This window comes from Eurosta solidaginis, chromosome 5 (genome assembly GCF_040869045.1).
Source record: "Eurosta solidaginis isolate ZX-2024a chromosome 5, ASM4086904v1, whole genome shotgun sequence".
Classification (NCBI taxonomy): domain Eukaryota; kingdom Metazoa; phylum Arthropoda; class Insecta; order Diptera; family Tephritidae; genus Eurosta; species Eurosta solidaginis.
Genome location: NC_090323.1, coordinates 39,209,302 through 39,225,833, shown reverse-complemented (window position 1 = coordinate 39,225,833; position 16,532 = coordinate 39,209,302). Strand labels below are relative to the sequence as shown.

The following is a 16,532-nucleotide window of genomic DNA, read 5'->3' as shown; positions in this document are numbered from 1 at the left end:
CTGTTAGCTGGGTCTCTATATAACATGGCCCTTCAAGCTGAGTTCCTACTATATAAAGCGTTTATCAAACACAATAGTACCATATCGTTTTGAAATATGTAGTTTGTAATAGAGTTGACGCTCACAAATTAGAACCACTTTATTTTTAGGGTGATTCTAATTCCTGGACGTTTTTATTTGTATAAAACCTTAAAAATTAAGCCAATTTGCATTAAAAAACTACAATGAAACTTTGTCTTATCCAATTTTATTCTTAAAAACGAGAAAACATAAGGTAACAATCCAGTACAATATATATAACATGTTCTTTTATTAAATATACATATATGTACATACTCGTATTCGCTAAATCAGAAAAAGATCGAAAAAACAAACACTTTAATTACAATAAATATATTTTTTCATTAAAAATACATAAAAGATCGATAAAAATACATTAAAAAACCAAAAATGTATCAAAAACGTCATAACTAATATTCAGCGACGTGCAATGATTTTTTGTTACCCTCTTAATAGATATTAGAAACAGCTTTTAAAATTGATGATTTATTCGATTTGATATAGCTGACTGCAGATGGCGCCACATCAAATTCTAGGGCTAACCGCTACCCTTGAACGCCTTTGTCAAGCTTTTACAATATTTGAGCTTTGGTTTCCAAGGACAAAGTATTTTTTTTACATTTATTTGGCAGCGAATTACTTTTACTTTTAAACAAACAATGCCGAAACACGTGCACGCGTATCGCATTTCACACAAAAACTAACAAAAACTTTACAGAACCGCGACGAAAATCCAACGACTACCTAGGGTACCATGAATAAATTGGGGATTCCCCTTTTTAAATCTATTTTGCAATAAAACACAGAATGAGCTCAGAAATTAGAATTTTCGATTCTAATTTCAGATCGTGTAATGTATTGAAAAAGTTGATTCTAATTTCTGGACATTCTAATTACTGAAGATTCTAATTTATGAGCGTCAACTGTATTGCTTTGAACATGAAAAAATTACTCATGCGACCTGTACCACCACTAATTAGAAATACAAAAACCTAATATTATAGACTATGCGCGATTTGTTTCGAATTTTCGATATCACGTAGATTATTTGTGCTGTCAGTTCAAGTATAACATAGGTTCTGGTTTTTAATAAAGTTTTTCAGATTGGTCGAGCAAACTTTTGGTAACACTATGGACTCATTCTGTCTAAGTGAGGTCCTCAAGGGCGTTTCAAGCTAACCTAACCTGAGTTATTTTTAAAGTGCCAAGCTGTTAGATATCTGGAGGAGTTACAACTTTGGAGTACCAGAATTATTGCGCCCTGTACAAAGCAACATATTTCATCAACACGGATTACTTTCCTGATTGGATTTGGAAAAAAGGTAGAAGGAAAATGGTGGAAATGTGTTCTGTAGCTCATTGAATTTTAGTATAATAACGTGCTTATCTTGATTCGACAATAATACTTCCTAATTTTTGTTAACTGTTTTTTGTCTAGCGAGCATGTTAACTTTTTTCATATAAAAAATGAAGTTGTATAGAAAAAAGGTTTGAAGCCCGATGGAAACGAGTTGACCGAAATCATAAAGTACTTTAAAAATAAAAATAAAAGCCGAGCTTCTGTTCCAATTTGCGTCCTGCTCCCTTTAGGCGGATAAAATTAAACATTACATTAATTCGTAAAACGTATTGAACTAAAAAACTGCATACACAGACACACCAAGAAATTTTACGGAAAAGTGTAAAATATTCATGAAAGCTCGTAAAATTTTTCCGAATTTTCCAAAAAAAAATTTGAGCTTCATTTCAAACGCTAAAGGTAAACATTAATAGGTATAATAATTAAGTTTTAGAAAAATTTAGTTAAAACTGGAAAAAATTGCTTTGACGATGAATTATGTAGATTTGTACATATATGCACTTTAAAATATTCACAATATTCTTTATTTATTTCCAAGTTGATAAATTTTTAAATAAATTTGTTTAAAACACCCCACTATGCGGCAGTTGCAAAAACGAAATATTCGTATAATGAACACACTCCTCTATCTCCAAACAAATACTTCACTCACATTATACATGTATCATATGTTGCTCATCTTCTTGAATCTCTTTTACAGGTTCTCTAACTCTCTAATTTGCTAATAATAAGTATTAAGTCTCATTTTCTAAATTATTCACTCTCACATTCATCTGCTCTCTAGTAATTTGTTTTTCTCTATTCCAATTCTAAATCCTCACCTGTGTCTATCAGAGTGTTTGGCGTTGTTCCAAGCAACTAACTTCTCTAAGGCGGTCCGCCGGTGCTCTATATCACTCTCTTTATTATACATACATACATATCTGCTGTCGAATTGCTGTCCGGGAATTCGTAAGTTCCTATGCTCTGTCATAATGATATACAAATTTACACTACTTCATCATTACTGGCAAACATATCTTAGCAAAGCAAATGAGGAAAAAAATGTGGATACAGAAAACTTTTCGAGGTACGTTTACTTAGTCACATCTGCCCGCATATTGTTGTTCTGTTTTTTTTTGTATATTTTTTATAACTTTGATGAATTCGTTTGTTGAACTATGTTTATATCGTGCTTTTGGTTTTGATTGATTTTTTTTATTTTTGCTTCTTTGTTTTATTCAGTCATTCGTATTCTGCTGCTAGTATGCGGTGAGTTTTATTTGCTTAACGAGCTATGTATACTTTACTTGATGAAGTGATTCTGCACTAAGCTGAATTATGTGTAAGGGCGATTCTTAATATATTTTTATACTCAGCTGAGCAGAGCTCACAGAGTATATTAACTGTGTTCGCATAACGGTAATCCGTAACGGCATAAACTAATCGAGATAGATATAGACTTTTATATATATAAAAATTATCTGGGTGAAAAAAGAAATTCATTTAGCCATGTCCGTCCGTCCTTCCGTCTGTAAACACGATAACTTGAGTAAATTTTGAGGTATCTTGATGAAATTTGGTGTGTAGGTTCCTGGGCGCTCGTCTCAGATCGCTATTTAAACTGAACACACCCACTTTTTCGATATCGATAATTTCGAAAAACCGGAAAAGTGCGATAATTCATTACCAAAGGCGGATAAAGCAATGAAACTTGGTAGGTGCGTTGACCTTATGACGCAAAATAGAAAATTATAAAAATTTTGGACAATGGGAGTAGCACCGCCCACTTTTAAAAGAAGGTAATTTAACAGTTTTGCAAGCTGTAATTTGGCAGTCGTTGAAGATATCACGATGAAATTTGGTAGGCACGTTACTCCTATTACTATATGTGTGCTAAATAAAAATTAACAAAATCGGATGACGGACACGCCCACTTTTAAAATTTTTTTTTTTGTTAAGTCAAATTTTAACATAAAATTTAATATCTTTACAGTATAAAAGTAAATTATGTCAACATTCGGTTCCAGTAATGTTATGGTGCAACAAAATATAAAGATAAAAGAAAATTTCAAAATAGGCGTAACTCCGCCCTTTTTCATTTAATTCGTCTAGAATAATTTTAATGCCATAAGTCGAACAAAAATTTACCAATCCTTGTGAAATTTGGTAGGGACATAGATTCTAGGACGATAACTGTTTTCTGTGAAAAAGGGCGAAATCGGTTGAAGCCACGCCCAGTTTTTATACACAGTCGACCGTCTGTCCTTCCGCTCGGCCGTTAACACGATAACTTGCGCAAAACACGATATATCTTAACTAAACTTAGCTCACGTACTTATCTGAAGTCACTTTATCTTGGTATAAAAAATGGCCGAAATCCGACTATGCCCACGCTCACTTTTTCGATATCGAAAATTACGAAAAATGAAAAAAATGCCATAATTCTATACCAGATATGAAAAAAGAGATGAAACATGGTAATTTGATTGGTTTATTGACGCAAAATATAACTTTAGAATAAACTCTGTAAAATGGGTGTGACACCTACCATATTAAGTAGAGGAAAATGACAAAAGTTCTGCAGGGCGAAATCAGAGCCCTTGGAGTCTTGGCAGGAATACTGTTCCTGGTATTACATATATAAATAAATTAGCGGTACCCGGCAGATGATGTTCTGGGTCACACTGGTCCACATTTTGGTCGATATCTCGAAAACGCCTTCACATATACAAATAAGGGCCACTCCCTTTTAAAACCCCCATTAATATCTTTAATTTGATACCCATATAGTACAAACACATTCTAGAGTCACCCCTGCTCTGCCCTTATGGCGATGTCTCAAAAAGGCGTCCAGCTATAGAACTAAGGCCCACTACGTTTTAAATAATCATTAACACCTTTCATTTGATACCCATATCGTACAAACATATTCTAGAGTCACCTCTGGTCCACCTTTATAGCGATATCTCGAAAAGGCGTCCACCTATAGAACTAAGGCCCACTCCCTTTTAACATACTCATTAACACCTTTCATTTCATACCCACATCGTACAAACACATTCTAGAGTCCCCCCTGGTCAACCTTTATGGCGATATCTCGAAAAGGCGTCCACCTATAGCACTAAGACCCACTCCCTTTTAAAATACTCATTAACACCTTTCATTTGATACCCATATCGTACAAACACATTCTAGTGTCACGTCTGGTTCACCTTTATGGCGATATCTCGAAAAGGCGTCCACCTATAGAACTAAGGCCCACTCCCTTTTAAAATACTCATTAACACCTTTCATTTCATACCCACATCGTACAAACACATTCTAGAGTCCCCCCTGGTCAACCTTTATGGCGATATCTCGAAAAGGCGTCCACCTATAGCACTAAGACCCACTCCCTTTTAAAATACTCATTAACACCTTTCATTTGATACCCATATCGTACAAACACATTCTAGTGTCACGTCTGGTTCACCTTTATGGCGATATCTCGAAAAGGCGTCCACCTATAGAACTAAGGCCCACTCCCTTTTAAAATACTCATTAACACCTTTCATTTGATACCTATATCGTACAACACATATTCTAGAGTCACCCCTGATCCACCTTTATGGCGATATCCTGAAATGGTGTCCACCTATAGAACTATGGCCCACTCCTTTTAAAATACTCATTAACACCTTTCATTTGATACCCATATCGTACAAACACATTCTAGAGTCACCTCTGGATCTCCAAAAGGCGTCCACCTATAGAACTAAGGCCCACTCCCTTTTAAAATACTCATTGACACCTTTCATTTCATACCCACATCGTACAAACACATTCTAGAGCCCCCCTGGTCAACCTTTATGGCGATATCTCGAAAAGGCGTCCACCTATAGAACTAAGGCCCACTCCCTTTTAAAATACTTATTAGCGCCTTTCATTTGATACCTATATCGTACAAACACATTCTAGAGTCCCCCCTGGTCAACCTTTATGGCGATATCTCGAAAAGGCGTCCACCTATAGAACTAAGGCCCACGCCGTTTTAAAATACTCATTAGCGCCTTTCATTTGATACACATATCGTACAAACACATTCTAGAGTCACCCCTGGTCAACCTTTATGGCGATATCTCGAAAAGGCGTCCACCTATAGAACTAAGGCCCACTCCCTTTTAAAATACTCATTAGCGCCTTTCATTTGATACCCATATCGTACAAACACATTCTAGAGTCCCCCCTGGTCAACCTTTATGGCGATATATCGAAAAGGCGTCCACCTATAGAACTAAGGCCCACTCCCTTTTAAAATACTCATTAGCACCTTTCATTTGATACCCATATCATACAAACACATTCTAGAGTCCCCCCTGGTCAACCTTTATGGCGATATCTCGAAAAGGCGCCCACATATAGAACTAAGGCCCACTCCCTTTTAAAATACTCATTAACACCTTTCATTTAATACCCATATCGTACAAACACATTCTAGAGTCACCCCTGGTCAACCTTTATGGCGATATCTCCAAAAGGCGTCCGCCTATAGAACTAAGGCCCACTCCCTTTTAAAATACTCACTGACAGCTTTCATTTCATACCCACATTGTACAAACACATTCTAGAGTCCCCCCTGGTCAACCTTTATGGCGATATCTCGAAAAGGCGTCCACCTATAGAACTAAGGCCCACTCCCTTTTAGAATACTCATTAGCGCCTTTCATTTGATACCCATACCGTACAAACACATTCTAGAGTCCCCCCTGGTCAACCTTTATGGCGATATCTCGAAAAGGCGTCCACCTATAGAACTAAGGCCCACTCCCTTTTAAAATACTCATTAACACCTTCCATTTAATACCCATATCGTACAAACACATTCTAGAGTCACCCCTGGTCAACCTTTATGGCGATATCTCCAAAAGGCGTCCACCTATAGAACTAAGGCCCACTCCCTTTTAAAATACTCATTGACACCTTTCATTTCATACCCACATCGTACAAACACATTCTAGAGTCCCCCCTGGTCAACCTTTATGGCGATATCTCGAAAAGGCATCCACCTATAGAACTAAGGCCCACTCCCTTTTAAAATACTCATTAACACCTTTCATTTAATACCCATATCGTTAAAACAAATTCTAGAGTCACCTCTGGTGCACCTTTATGGCGATATCCCGAAATGGCGTCCACCTATAGAACTATGGCCTACTCCCTTTTAAAATACTCTTTAATACCTTCCATTTGTAACCCATTTCATACAAACACATTCCGGGGCTACCCTAGGTTAATTTTGCTAAATGGTTATTTTCCCTTACTTTGTCTCCAAAGCTGTCAGCTGAGTAAGTAATGTTCGGTTACACCCGAACTTAGCCTTCCTTACTTGTTTTGCTTCCATTCGTACACAAACTCCAATTTCGAAGTTAAGTTCTCTTTTTGCTAGCATACTTTGATATACTACGAAATGTTAAAGTAGGTACATATTAAATCAATAGCTTGTATACCGTATAAAGTCGGATTGTGGATTGACTTTCGGTAGTATTGGCATAAAATAGGTTTTCTATCTTAAAGTATTTGGAAGATGAATGGTGAACTTAATATTATAGGTTTTCTGTTGATTGAAGGCAACATCCGTTTAATATATGTACGTTCTAACATTATTCTACAGATTTGTAGCTTACCCTTCGCTTTAAAAATTGAGAGAGGGTCTGCCAAATCAGCCTTCATCAGCTTACCTGAAATATAGAAAAAAATATTTGTTAATAACATAATGCATTTTATTAAACAATAGCTTAAGCATAGTATATACAGGAGCGAGCGCGAAAATAGCAGTGGCAATTTTTAACGAATTTCGAGAGCTCTTATCTTTTATTTGCGATAATTTAAGAAAAGACTTACATGGATTTTTTAATTAAAACTATGCAAACCAATCTCAGAAACGCATAAAGAAAATATGCAAAAGAAGGCAATTGGGATAAGGTTTACAACAACTAAGGCATGACGTGGCTGAATGCGTTTGTAACACTTCAACCATCATAGGAGTACGGGTTCAAATCCCACCCCCGGGAGAAAGGGCTTTGAAGAGATTTACAAGGTATAGCCGAACCAGCTGCCGTTTTGTCCGTCCTGACGTCACGTTGTTTAAATTTTTACCAAATTATTAAATAAATTATAGATTAAAATTGCTTCAAATAAATGTTTTCATACATTTAAAGCAATAAGGGCAATCCCAGCTTAAACTCATAATCTCAAAAACGTTTTCGAAAAACACGAATGTTTTACGAAAATTTCAAACTTTTTATTAAGAGCTTTCTAAATTTTCCTGATTATGCACTTTTAAAGTCCAATCAATTTTAGTCTGTCAAAGCACAAGTTATAAGTCTCTCAAAATTCGCATTGGTAGTGATAGAACTTAAAAAAAAAGTATCGATACCGGTACTCATATAAAATACTGGGATCAAAGTATCGCTGCTAGTACTCATACTCAGTAAAAGGTATCGAATATACTCGATCCAAGTGAGTACTTCGAAATTTTTTCCAAAAGTGAATAACTTTTTTTTTTTTAATGAGGTCGTATGTTTTGAATTTAGTAAAAAAAAAGTAAGGTGGTTTAAGTTTGGATGAAACCGAACATTATATGCCCATAACTGTGTTCTTACAAATATTTTAAGGATATTTATTAAACTATTTTATGAGCTCGAGGCCTTATCCAAATAAAAAACGCAGTATAAATATTTTATATTTTATATTCGATATTTCGACTTCAGTCTGAAGTTATCATCAGGACTGTGAAACAAAACAAAACAAAAACAAAAATTATAACATTTTCAAAAATTAAGCATAAAACAAATATCACTTACACCATTGTAAATTTTACCAAGTAGCGCAACTAACAGCTGATCGGTGAAAATTCGCACATTCACACGCACAGTTCTCGACTCAGTTTCAAAACAAAACTTTAGATTATTTAATTCAAATTTTAAAGTGAGATAATCCTTACATATTTATGTATACAGAATATATATGGCGTTTTTGTTGTTATTAAAACAATAGTTTTATTTATATTAAAGCTTTTATCATTTTTTTTTTTTAACTTCGAAAAATCTCCGAACACCATTCCTTCATTATATGACATTCGACTGCCTAGTCCACTGCCTTCCACTCTATTCGCAACATAACCTCTACTTAAGCTGCCAAACTATATAGTAAACAATGACTTACACAATTGAGTATGTTATACAGACTAGCCATGTGTGCGAAAATTAAGAATGTTGGAGACAAATAATCATACAAAAATATAAGCAATATTTCAAAGCACCGTAAATGTAAACAAAATTTTTGCAAAAACAAAAGTACACGGAGGGGCTAAAAGTACGACATACAAGCATATATATATACATATATCATCTGATTTTCCTATTGTTGTGGGAGAGATCTTCCTACCGCGCATTGTTGTTGCCTTAAAACTAAGTTCCGATACACATGTGCACAGTGGTCAGTGTCCGCTTTAAAATTCATCCTAGTACTATTAGGGGTGTTCGCTATATGAAGCATTTCCAAAGTAAATCTTTTATTATAATTTCTCTCCTCCTGTAAAATAGTTACATTATCGAAGTCTGGATAATACCCCGTATCTTTACAATTGACTGACAAGGCCGTCTTATTTTCTGAATAATTGTTTCTTAACTTAATATGACATCTGTGAGCGGAAATTCTTGTCTTGAGTTTTAATTTTGTTGTCCCCACATTTACCTTGTCGCATACCTGGGACCCGTCACCATTACACGGAATTCTATAAACAACGTCGGATTTCTCATGCTTTGGTATTTTATCTTTTGTACTGCTGTAGCCCTTTCTAAGAGTGTGATTATATGTCGATGCTATTTGGTATTTTTCCCGATTGTAAAGATTTGAGTATTTTATTCGGTTCGTTACGCCCGGCACATATACTACTAATTTATATATTTTATCTCCCGAAGTTTGTCTAATTTTATCATTGTTCAACCTGATCACGGAATTTCTGAGCAATTTGATGATTATCTTTATGGGGAATTCATTATTTCTCAGAGTTTCTTTGACAATTTCGATATTCTTCTTGTGAAAAATCTTGTCACTTATTGAGAGAACTCTTCTACGGGCTACGTACGTACGGGCGTTGCACGTCGGTGAGTTTTCGTTTACATTGCACATTCATAAGAGAGGTCGTGTCAGCTGACACGTTTTTTGTACGTACATTCGTGGGTAACTGCCGCTTTAGTCTGTATAACATACTCAATTGTGTAAGTGATATTTGTTTTATGGTTAATTTTTGAAAATGTTATAATTTTTGTTTTTGTTTTGTTTTGTTTCACAGTCCTGATGATGACTTCAGACTGAAGTCGAAATATCGAATATAAAATAAAAATACAAATATAAAATATTTATACTGCGTTTTTTATTTGGATAAGGCCTCGAGCTCATAAAATAGTTTAATAAATTTTAAAGATTAGAGGCCAATAATAATTTTTAAAAAAATAGTTTACGGATAGATTAAAAAGAAACGTGACGAACATTAAATGATTTAAAAGATTTTTGAACGACGTATGGCGTTAAAAAAAAATTATTAGTTAGAAAATAGTTTCTTAAACGTGGTTGCCCCTCGGCAAGCACTCCGAGTGTATTTCTGCCATGAAACCCTTGTCAGTGAAAATTTATCCGCCTTGCAGATACCGGTTGGAATCGGCATAAGATATGTAGATCTCGTCACCTCAATCTGTACGGAAAATTAAAAAAAGCAGACGTGAGTTGGAAGAGAAGCTCGGTCTAAATCTCCTCCGAGAGTTTTCTTAAAAAATAAATAAATGTAAGGCGCGATAACCTCCGAAGAGATCTAAGGCCGAGCTTCTCTTCCAATTTGCGTCGCGCTCCCTACAAATTGGGCGGACGGGACCTACATGTTTTATGCCGACTCCGAACGGCATCTGCAAGGCAGATGAGTTTTCACTGAGAGATTTTCATTGCAGAATTACACTCGGAGCTCTTGCCAAACACTGCCGAGGAGCGACCCCGCTTAGAAAAATTTTCTTCTAATTGAAAAACGTTATTTATAAAATTTTGATGTTGCTTTGCCCGGAGTGTGAACCCATGGCATACGGTATGGTAGGCGGAGCACGCTGCCATCACACCACGGTGGCCGCCAAAGAGAGAGTTTTCTTCGCTCCCTGGAAATTTACGCCTTTTCAAGAACTTACGATCAGGAACGCTTCTTATCCTGTGACATACTTTGCTTAGCTCAGCGATTTCGCTGTTCCACCACCAATGTACTTGTCTCTTGACGCTCCACATTCCAAATTTTCTCTGCGTGGCTTTGATACATTGAATGCATCATAAAGACTACACATGGCCTTTTAAGCATCTCATCGAATACCTTAGTAAAGCCGATGTTGAAATTGGATGGGCCATTAGCCAGTTTTTCTAGTCGGCAGCATGTTGAGGAGATGTGGTCTTTGGCTGCAATAAGGCCCTTTGTGACCCATTCAAAACTGGACCGACGCTGTACTGGGATCGTTTCAACTTCTCTCGCAGCCTCATCTTGAAAATTTATACTGATTTGCATACTAATATGAGAATGGAACGAGTGTGAAAGGAGCGCTCCGAATATCTTGAAACCAGCCCGTTGAGCATTTTAAATTTAATTAAGGTTCGGCATTCGGCAGCTTTAAAATGGCGGGTTGACACGTGGTCTGGTGCTAGTGTTAGCAACACTCACCAGTCAGCGTAGTTTGTGTATTCTGCGCTGACGTCGGGGATACCTGGCGAACTTTGATATTACGCAGTATCATCTATTCGCTCTGCAATTCGATTTCACCGTGCCGGTGTTGGGTAGTACTCAAACGAACTCAGCTTCCATATCAAAGACAAAATTTCCCCGGTTATTAGCCTCCGGTAATCCCCATTCAACGGTTCTTGCACTGAAATATCGGGCGACGCAATTACTGTGGGTGTTTTTGTTATAAACGCGAAAGTACTTACTCCCTGAAGGATCAGGGGAGTGTTACGGCTATGGGCAGTCCCTTGCCGGATATGGGTTGGGTACGATACGATATGAGCACCTTCTGATACTGATCGGACTACCTCGGAAAAGATTTTTTTTAGTTGTCGCCTTTTACCAACAAGAATCATGTTGCTGGAACCAAACTTAACATTTCATCAAAAATGAAAGCTAAAACTCTACTTCAAAATGCATATCAAATCATATCGCAGTGCTGACAACTTAACCCAAATTGCGACACATGCAAATGAGACAAAAAAAAGACAACATAACTCAAGAGGCCTCAAAAAGTGTCAAATGAAAATGAAACTTATAAAAACAACAAACTTACAATAAAACACAAAATATTACAACGCATTGGTAACATAAAAGTGAAACAACGCAATGGGAAATTCATAAGAACAACATGATAACAGGCGCGAAACTAAAGTTGCATATGTATGTGTGTGTTTATATGTATCTATGAGCATGTAGAGTAAATGCAGAGAAATTCCTAGCTATATCTATGAAATTGATATTTATGTATGTATGTGTGTATGATGACGTTTAGAAAATTGAAAAAATTGGCAAATACGAAACAACAGCTTTACAGCGTTTAAGCGAAACCAACGCGAACACACACACACACAAACAAACAAAGAAAAGTGTGCGCACAGACGCTGGTTTATGTGTATGTGTGCGTATGCACGTACGTTAGTTTATTTACTTTACATTTGTTAGTCCCTTTTTGATATTTGTCTGGGGCTGAAAAAGTTTTTGTTACCTCTATATTGTTATTTGTTTGCTGTTGTTGTGCTATTTTAGTATAATTTGCCACCGGCAACCGACAACGTCATCAACAAACGCCGGCAACATCAAGTTTATTTCGTCTATATGCGTCAAAATTCACTATCCTTCTTAATCCTTTTATGTCTCTTCGTCGTCTGCCAGGCAGCAATCAACCAAATAAACAACAACAAAACAACGAAAAACTTTTGTTGCCTTCGCTAACAACTAACCAAGCGCAAACCGTAACGAAAACCAAAACGAAATTTTCAAAAATAAAACAACAACAACAAAAGTAAAGAAAATTGTAAAAAACAATTACAACAAGTCACAAAATGGTAATAATAAACCGTAGCTAAACTAGTTTTGCATGGCGCGTAGCACAGATGCTAAGATTATTGGGCGACTGTGTGTGGATGGATGCTGCTGATGCTGTTACCTTTGAAGGCATTTGAAAGTTTTGCCGAAATGCTTGTGCTTGGCGTGTGGGGTTAATGTGGTAGACAAGGACTAGATGAAGCAACAAGACAAGTAAGTATGCTAGGTTATGGTTGGTTTAGGTAGTTATTGCCGTGTACATATGTATTTATGGTTGTAAGTTTTGTCGGTTGGCAGCAAGCAAACAAGGAGCAACGAATTGATGCTTAGGTAGCAGCAGTGGAAGTGGAAGAAGAAGCATTATACGTAGTAGCACGTAAGCTAGACAAAATGAAATAAAAACAATTATGTTTCGTAGAATATTTAGCTATGACGGTTATGCCCGTAATATGTGCTAGTGACTTAGTAGCCGCAATTGCTTTGGTGTTGTTGTAATTTTTACTACCATGTTGAGAAGTTGTTGTTTTTTACCGGCAATTTTCACTTTCACGCTCCTAACGCTGCTACTGCTTAAGTTAGCTGTCAACAGCAAAAAGTATTTTTTTTTTAACAAAACAACAACTTTTTTTTTAATGAAATAAGCTAAAAGTTTTGTAAAATCAGCATCTACCAAACAAAAGCCGCTATACAGATATACAAAATAAAAATGAAAAGAAAAATAAAATTTATGTAAGCTGTCTATAGCTAACTACTTTGGCAACAATGTAAAATATTGCCATGAAATGTGGCAAGTTAATGAGTCAACGAACGAGTTGGACTTGAAGGTAAGGCAGAAGTAGCATTGTACGAGCATTGGTTGGCCTTGAAATGATTAATGTTGATAGTATGTAGATGTTGTTCTTACTTATATAGATACGTTTTCAAGGAATCTCATTGTAGATTAGTATGAGACAAAAAAGCTGAAGATAAAGAGGTATGGTGCTGAGGGGTGGTATGTTGTGAGGGGTGGTCATGGCACAGGAGCGTTCTTTACATTTGAGAGTCGTACTTCAATGTCAGAGAAGAGGTTATGAACAGACTAAAAGGGCGCGCAAACTCATCCTTTGGTGCAGATGGCCTGACACACGTTGATATGCGGAAAGTCGATTCAAAGGCTTAATTACTCAACGCAGTGTTGGAAACGGAGACGGCTCCAGCGGCTTGGTAAGCGAGTCAAACCGTTTTGTTATATAACAAAGTGCGCATGAAAGACGTGATCGTGATGAAGATCTCTAGGGGTGATGGAAAATAGCTTTATAAGCGCGGCCCAGAAGGATCACTTCTCGGCCTATGGCTTAAATCAAAAGTGTAGTTAATCAATAAACTTTTTTATCAGACACTCCTTTGTTCATCACCGCGGTATCTAGCCCTATAATCAATACAAGTGTCATACGGTTTGAGTCATTTAAAAGCGAGTTTGAGTAGGGTTGTTCTTTTTTTCACATTTTTTCCCCTTTTTTTATTTTTGTATTGTGACGTGTGAATGCAGCTGCTGGTTCGACAACTCTAGAGTTGGATCACCCTGGGGCAGCGAAACTGGTCATCAGGATTAGCCTGGTGGCTGTCAAGTGTGCTGTGTTTGTTGTCCGTCCTGTGTGTGACTGCGCTTGTTGGTCTTGCGGCTTAGAACCATCTGACTGTATCAGGCGATATCGGGCCATCAGGATTAGCCTGTTGGTTGGAGGGTGCGCAGTTGTTTGTGTATGACCGGGTTCCCCGGGTGAAGGCTCAGAGCCGACTACGAAGAGGGGGAGCGAAAACGTCTCGCCAAGGCAGCTTGGGGCGGAGACACTGATTGACTTGTAATTGTTTGTCCAATTGCAACTCCCATCCCCCTATGATAGGATGGCTGAGAAGCCGGATGCCGAAGAAATGGCTGAGGGCAACATCATTGTCATCCTATTGCCAGTAGATGAGCGCGCTCTCTTGTGCCCGCTGTGCTCCGATAAACGGATTGATCACTATGCGGGAGCGCGAAAGGAGGAGAATCTCCTGCGCCATCTCAAAGAGCACCATCCAGACATGCCACCACGATTCCGCTGCTGGAGATGCTCTTTTGAGGCTCCTCCCACAGCGAAATATCAGAGAAAAGTGGTACGGTAACACTGCTCTACCTGCGTACCAGAGCGTTTTGTACCATCGCCAACAAATTGGAGCAACGTCCAAGCGACCAGTGCCGACTGTTGATACTCGGACTAGAAGAAGAGGTACACGATCAACAATAGAATAAAGAGCGACTATACCGCTTATGCAGCCTCTCATGAGAAACGAAGTGTATGCAGTGGATGCTTCGGTTTCATCGAACCCGTCGTCAACCTCAACTGCCGCTACACAAAGAATGGAAAACATAATTTCTGATAACACACTGGTAAATGCCGATCAATTACCACCAGCGACACCCTCTCCACCGGCAATTATTATCCAAACACCTACGCCATCGGAAATAGCAGAAAATACAATAGCCAATAGCAACATATTAATTTCCATGCAATCACCGCCAGTGGCGCAGTCCCCTGCGTTGTCAAAGGAGGATAATTCGCAAAGAGTAACCCCCCATACAAGCCCACCGTTAAGGGCCACGCTACACCCCATACCCATGGTGGAAACCAACGCACATCACCAGTAGAGCCGTTAACTGCCCACCTCGGTACAAACGCAGATAAACAACGAATAATCGAGGCTTTGAACTTATCAAACGACCAAGAGCAATTAGAAGAAGCCTCAGTCGAAGATACGAGATACCTATCAAGGTTATCCGTCCATACAGACCGACAGTATGTGAGAGGAACTCACCCAGGTCGTGGTGGAAGAAACCGCCCCACGCAGATGAGGGCTTCAGATCGTATACGGGAGGCCGCCAGACTACAGCGTCTATATAGGAACAACAGGAAGAAAGCGGTGCAAGAAATTCTGGCAGGTTCCAATAGAACTTGCCCGATACCCTTAGCAACCCTCGAGCACCACTTTCGTACCCTAGCTGCGCCCAGAGACGTCGAGGAAGACTGGTATTGACTCGTTCATTCACCAGAGAAGAGGTTATGGACAGGCTAAAAGGTCGGGAAAATTTATCTCCCGATCCGGATGGCCTGACCTACCCCGACTTGCGGAAGGCCGACCCAAAGGCTCAAGTGCTGACAGCGTGGTTCAACGCAGTGCTGAGAACGGAGTCGGTTCCAGTAAAATGGAAAGAAAGCCACACCATTCTATTGTACAAAAAGGGCGACTCGAGTGAGGTGGCAAACTGGAGACCGATATCCCTAGGAACACGGTGGCGAAACTTTTTGCCGCGACACTAGCTGACCGGCTAAAAAAGTGGGCCATGACCAATAGCCGTAAAAGCCCCTCCCAAAAAGGGTTTTTAGAATTTGAAGTGTGTTTTGAGCACAATTACGTTCTACAGGAAGTACTGCGTGACGCTAAGAAAAATAAAAAGGAAGCGGTAGTCGCGTGGCTAGATTTTTCCAACGCGTTCACATCCGTTCCGCACTCTATAATTTGTAAGTCTCTCGAAGCACATGGCCTACCGAGAAAAATAACTAATACAATCAATCAGAATTACAAAGGCATGACAACACGACTCAAGGTATCAGAGGGCACGTCCCCGCCCATTAACATGCAGGCGGGAGTTCGCTAGGGATGCCCCTTGAGTCCTATAGTGTTTGATCTCATTCTGGAGGTCGTCGCTCGCACGGTGGCCCAAGAAGTGATCGGATACCAACTGGGCAACGCCCTCATTAACAACCTGGCATATGCCGACGACGTGGTGCTAATAGCGGTTACCCCAGCCAATTTGCGAAAACTGCTTGAGGCCGCTGAAAAGGGGGTAAGGGCTATTGGGCTTAAATATAATGCTGCCAAATGCGCAACGCTCCACATACCAGGGAGGGGCAATGACGTAATGGTTACGAACTTCCTAGTCCAGGGCCAGCCTATTCGAGCATTGTGGCCAGGGGAGTATTACGACCACCTCGGAATACCCACTGGCTTCCAGATTAG

At 38.6% G+C, this 16,532-nt stretch overlaps 1 protein-coding gene and 1 long non-coding RNA gene across 14 annotated transcripts in view; one reads left to right on the top strand and one right to left on the bottom strand.

The window, feature by feature from the left end:
* LOC137233814 (uncharacterized) overlaps positions 1 to 13,041 on the top strand; it is a 34,819-nt gene extending 21,778 nt beyond the window's left edge. The window contains exons 2-4 of the long non-coding RNA XR_010947568.1: positions 1,156 to 1,382; positions 12,345 to 12,710; positions 12,795 to 13,041. This is a non-coding gene — a long non-coding RNA (uncharacterized lncRNA). The remainder of the gene's footprint in view (positions 1 to 1,155; positions 1,383 to 12,344; positions 12,711 to 12,794) is intronic.
* jim overlaps positions 1 to 16,532 on the bottom strand; it is a 214,309-nt gene that overhangs the window by 85,237 nt on the left and 112,540 nt on the right. The window contains exon 3 of one of the 13 annotated variants that reach the window (XM_067757249.1): positions 7,066 to 7,119. The exons of the other annotated variants lie outside the window; for them this stretch is intronic. The gene's annotated coding sequence lies outside the window, so the exon portion shown is untranslated. The remainder of the gene's footprint in view (positions 1 to 7,065; positions 7,120 to 16,532) is intronic. 13 annotated transcript variants of the gene reach the window in all.